Below are 5,868 nucleotides of genomic sequence, written 5' to 3'. Positions count from 1 at the left end.
TACCGGAGAATCACGACGAAAATGTGTGCCAACCCCTATGCATAGGTTCACGGGCGGAACCCGCAAGTTGATCACCAAAACATACATCAATTGAATCACGTGATATCCCATTGTCACCACAATTACGCACGGCAAGACATACATCAAGTGTTCTCAAATCTTTAAAGACTCAATCCAATAAGATAACTTCAAAGAGGAAACTCAATCCATTACAAGAGAGTAGAGGGGGAAGGAACATCATAGGATCCAAATATAATAGTAAAGCTCGCGATACATCAAGATCGTATCACCTTAAGAACACAAGAGAGAGATCAAACACATAGCTACTGGTAGATACCCTCAGCCCCGAGGGAGAACTACTCCCTCCTCATCATGGAGAGCACCGGGATGATGAAGATGGCCACCGGAGAAGGATTCCCCCTCCGGCAGGGTGCCGGAACGGGTCTAGATTGGCTTTCTGTGGCTATGGAGGCTTCTGACGGCGGAACTCCCGATCTATTGTGCTCCCCGATCGTTTTAGGGTATATGGACATATGACTACAGGAATCAGCTATTTTTCCGTCTGCCACGGCGGACGGCAAAGGCATGAACGGCGGACGGCAAAGGCCTTTGCCGTCAGCTGCGGACGGCAAAAGGCTCCGGCAAAGTAGGCTACGGTAAACAGCTACTTTGCCGTCTGCTTCCTGGCGGCTGACGGCAAAGGCCCTTTGCCGTCTACGGCGGACGGCAAAGAGAGCGGGCGGCAATAATTGCGCTGTCAGTCTGTTAAGTGGCTAACGGCAGGCCTTTGCCGTCCGCCGCTGACGGCAAAATTTCTAGTGTCTTTGCCGTCCGCCGTATGATGTCATCTACACGTCACTACATGGCAGGTTCTTTGCCGTCTGCCACTGATGGCAAAGTGCAGGTTCTTTGCCGTTTGCCACTGATGGCAAAGTTTTTGCCGTGTGCCACTGTAGGCAAACTGACCAAATGGGTCAGGTCCCAGGAAGCACAGCTGGATGCCATGTGTCTTCTTTGCCGTTCGCGGCGGACGGCAAAGAGCCCGTTGCCGTCGGTGGCAGACGGCAAAGAGCCTGCATATTGGCTCTTTTATCTTTTTTTATTAAATCCAACAATTTTCATCACAAATATATATGACATATATAGATATATTTGAAAAGGCCATTACAGAGCAAACATATAAGATATCCAACACATAACTTCATCATCCAACCATATATATTACATGCATAGTTCCATCATACATAACAAGTTCAACATAGAGGCATCCAACCATATATATTACAATAGTTTCATCCAACGATACATGCATAGTTCAACGATACAAAAGAAACAGAGAAAGGGATAAGGAGCACTCCATCTATGCAAGCTTTCGTCAAGTGAATGAAATCTGCAAAATGAAAAATAAGAAAGTAAGAACAAGAAGAGTAGAATAAGAAGAAGAGTAGAACAAGAAGAAGACTATAACAAGAAGAGTAGAACAAGAATAAGACTAGAACAAGAAGAGTATGTCATTTATGAGCTAACTTACGTGAAATGGATCATATATGAGCTAACTAAGTTGAAATGGGTCGTTTATGAGCTAGCTAAGGTGAAATGGATCATTTATGAGCTAACTTAGTTGAATTGGTTCGTTTATGAGCTAACTAAGGTCAAATGGATCGTTTTTGAGGTAACTAAGGTGAAATGGATCGTTTTTAGCTAACTTAGGTGAAATGGATCATTTATGAGCTAACTTAGTTGAAATGGATCGTTTTTTAGCTAACTTAGGTGAAATGGATCATTTATGAGCTAATTTAGTTGAAATGGATCTTTTTGAGCTAACTTAGGTGAAATGGATCATTTAAGAGCTAATTTAGGTGAAATGGTTCATTTTTTAGCTAACTTGGTGAAATGGATCGTTTATGAGCTAAATTAGTTGAAATGGATCGTTTATGAGATAACCTAGGTAAGATGGGTCATTTTGGAGTTAACCTATGTGAAATGGGTCATTTTAAAGCTAACGTAGGTAAAATGGATCATTTAGGAGCTAATCTAGGTAAAATGGGTCATTTTTGAGCTAACTTGGATGAACTGGATCATTTATAAGCTAACCTAGGTAAAATGGGTCATTTTAGAGCTAACTTAGGTAAAATGGATCGTCTATGAGCTAACAAAGCTAATTATGCAATTTTTGACAAAAGTAAGCTAAGTACAGATCGTTTTAGAGCTAACTTAGGTAAAATGGATGGTTTTGGAGGTCAGTAAGCTTATTAAGTCATTTTGGAGGAGAAGAAGCTAAGTCTAGGTCATTATGGTAAGCATTGGAGGAAATAAAGCTAAGTCTAGGTCTTTATGCATGTGTTAAGCAAAAAGATAAACTTACCAAGATCCAGGAGGTGTAGGAGCGGGGTGGCTCGTGTTGGTAGCTGGAGAAGGATCGTGCGATGCTTGTCTGGAGTTACGCTGCACCAAAGATCATTTCCAATGTCTTGTTAGCATGATGACACTCAAATGTTAAGACTAGCAAGTAATGTCCGTTCATATAAAACTCACCGTGGTCCCAGGAGCAATCACTGGCATCGGCGGAGCGGTCTGACCTGTTTTCTCGCACACAGACTGCACATTTGGTTTTGACGACTCACTCATACTAGTTAGTAATGAGCCAAACACTACATGAATGTTTTGGCTAATCTGTAGAAGAAACTTACCACAAGGAGCTCGTACATGGCCCTTGCCTGCATGTCATTCTGTGCCCTCTCCTCCTCCATCATCTTTGTCGTCCTCTCCTTCAACTCCCGCTGCCTCTCCGCCGCCTCTGCCAGAAGTTTCTCCGTTCTATCTCTCTCACTCTGTATAGCAGCCTGCAACACCACTCACATGACCATTTGTAATCATTGATGGAAGCGCACACAATGTAATGGAGAAATATAACTGAGTACGTATGACTAACCTTGATGGCGAGTTGCACTAGCCATTCTCGAGGCCTTATCTCAGGAGCGGAGCTCGACTGGCGCGCCTTGATCTCCGGGAGAGTGCTAGGACAACAGATAAGTCCATCTCCAATGGCTATGGAGCCATGGGACCTCCCGCCACCAGATATCATCACCAGCTCTGGATCAATGGGACCCTGGCTCGGGTTAAAGTCCTCCCCTTTCCTCGCCTTCCCCTCATCTCTATATCTCACGAGCTTGTTGTGGGAGGAGATGTTGGTGAAGTTGTTTGCATCATCGAGGTCAGACTGAGAGAAAGCCTTGACTTTCTTGAAAGAGGCAGTGTGGGCCATGGCATACAGGTCGTACACCTCTGGCACCTTATCCGCCTTATTGTAGCGTGCCTGAAAGAGAGAAACAATGAAAATTAGTAATTAAAGGGCTCAAGCTAGCATGATGAATGAATTGCATGAATCATGAAGCAAACCACATACCCAGTTGCGCCCGAACTGATATAAGTTGGAGCTGCCTTGATGGTGTGGCACACCTTCCATTTGGGCACATTTGTCCTTGGCCTCGTTGTGGAGGGCTAGCCATTGTTTTGAGAACCACTCATCGACCAACACCTCCCAACAATCCATCCGATCCGCACACCATCTCGGAGGCGCCTAAGTTAGCAAATAGAAACTTGAGCGCTACGGCTAAGAATTACTAAATGAAGGAACTTAAGCAGAGAAGGCCTTAAGAATTACCTTCATGTACTGCTCCTTACTCAGGAACTTATCGCGGCACGCCGGCTTGGTCTTCTTGATACCACGCAAGGCGTAGTAGTCTCGAACAGCCTGCACCCGAGCCTCGTGTCGTAAGTTCTGGAGTAGGCGCTTGCAGACGTTCTCGATAACATGTGCCGCGTCCTCCTCGTATCCCTCCTCGCACCTATAGAATGTCTGCAATCAAATGAGACAATATTGATTAGTACAATTAATAACTAGCTAGTTGAAGATTTTTAAATGTGTAAAGGAGAAATTACCCAGAACTTTCTGATCACCATGTCTGCCCTCGTGTCGCACACGACACCGTCGATAATCTCATCCGGTGGGGCCGGGGCAGCCACGTAGTGCTCCCAGCTCAATCCAAGCGCTGGAAGCCGACCGTCACCAAGCAACCTGACAAACCCCGAGAAGTTTTGCCGGCAAAGAACTCCAAGGACGGAGTTGGGCCGGCGGACACTATGATGGTGGTCCCAACCCCTGCAGCATGACAAGGCCAACGCATTAGTTATTTGAAGAAACGTGAATGCAGAAGGTACAACAATATTAAATGCACTTACGTACCTCTCCCCATCAGGGAAAATCAACCACCTCTGCTCGCGGGTCACCGGCACGGACGGGAGCCGTGTAGCACCACGCTGGTAGACGTTGCCCCCCTCCTCCCCCTCCTCATCAGTCGGCTCCCCGCCATCATCAGCATGGCCACTCGGCTCCCCGCCATGCTGAGGCTGACCCGACCAGGTACCCCATCCAGACATGTGCTCCTCTGGGGTCTCATGGGCCCAAGTCTCGTGGGCCGAAGGCCCGTCGACCCGAGGCTCATGGGCCGAAGACTCGTGGACCGGAGGCTCGTGGACCGGAGTCCATGCAGCCTCCTCCTCAGACGAGTCCACCCTAGCAGTCACGTGCTCGGGTGAAACAGCTGGGGGCGGTGGCGAGGAAGGCGTCGTAAGAGTCACCCTACCTCCTCTCCCGCGACCACGTGCTCCACCTCCTCTTTTCTTCTTACCTCGTCCCCTGCTGGGCACCGCGGTCGACGAAGAAGGGCCCGGCGGTGTCGCCATACTGTCCAGCAACGCTCGGCGGAGAGGTGCGTGTGGAATGGAAGACCTCGCACCACGCGCCGACGAAGAAGGGGCCTCGGCGCGCTCCCGACCAGCGCCCACCATGTTTCAACACCTGCCATGACAAAGAATAAACGAAATTAGTACAACATAAAAAAAGTACCAACATGAATAATAATATGTATATCACTTAAGTGTATCATCATCAAGTACAACATAAAAAAAATTGAATACCTGACACTACTAATAATCTTGATCAGTATCATCAATAAATGCATAATCATCATCATCACTATAATCAATGATGGGCTCATAGGGTTCATTGGCATCAACATGTGCAAGGCCACCTTGACGTAATCGGTCAAGCATTGACAGGTCATCCGCAGCAGTAACCTCTTCTTGTTCCAGCTCTTCTTGTTCCTCATCTGGGGTGATGTCGGATTCATTGTCGCTGTCTACTTCCATGTTTTGGGGTGAAGTATAGCGGTTCTTGAAACGCTTTTTGGAAAGACGTGTCTCTTGGAAGAATTCTCCTTCATATGTGTCTGGGTTAATGTGAGGTTCATAATCCTCTTCCTTTGGGGAAGAAAGTCTAGCACGTGGCGGCACTTCATAAACGACATCCCAACCTTTCAGATTTGGATTAGTTTGGCAGGCCCACGGTAGATAGAATACTTGGGTCGCCTGTTGAGCCATAATATAGACATCAGGAACATCTAAATGAGTGCTTTGGTTGATTTCAACTAGCTCTATATGTTCATGAGTCCTTCTAGTCTCCTTCGGCTGAAACCAATAACATTTGAAGACTACGACATTCAGTGGGTTTTCACCATAGAACAGAAGTTCATAAATTGCTTCAACTCTCCCATAATACTCGGTACCTCCTTCGCCGATAGCAGATACACAACAATTTGTAGACTTTCGGTCGGCCATAGATAGCTCTTTGCCATAGGTACGAAAGCGATACCCGTTGATGTCGTACTTGTCAAATCAACGGACCTTATAGTCAAAACCATTAGCGACTTGTCTCAATTCGGCATCCATAGACTCTGAATTAGCCTACAAGTTTAATATGAAAGGATTGTTGCATTATGCACAAATTAGCGAATGAAATGAAATTGT

This window comes from Triticum dicoccoides, chromosome 4A (assembly GCF_002162155.2).
Source record: "Triticum dicoccoides isolate Atlit2015 ecotype Zavitan chromosome 4A, WEW_v2.0, whole genome shotgun sequence".
NCBI lineage: Eukaryota > Viridiplantae > Streptophyta > Magnoliopsida > Poales > Poaceae > Triticum > Triticum dicoccoides.
This window is presented reverse-complemented; position numbering follows the sequence as displayed.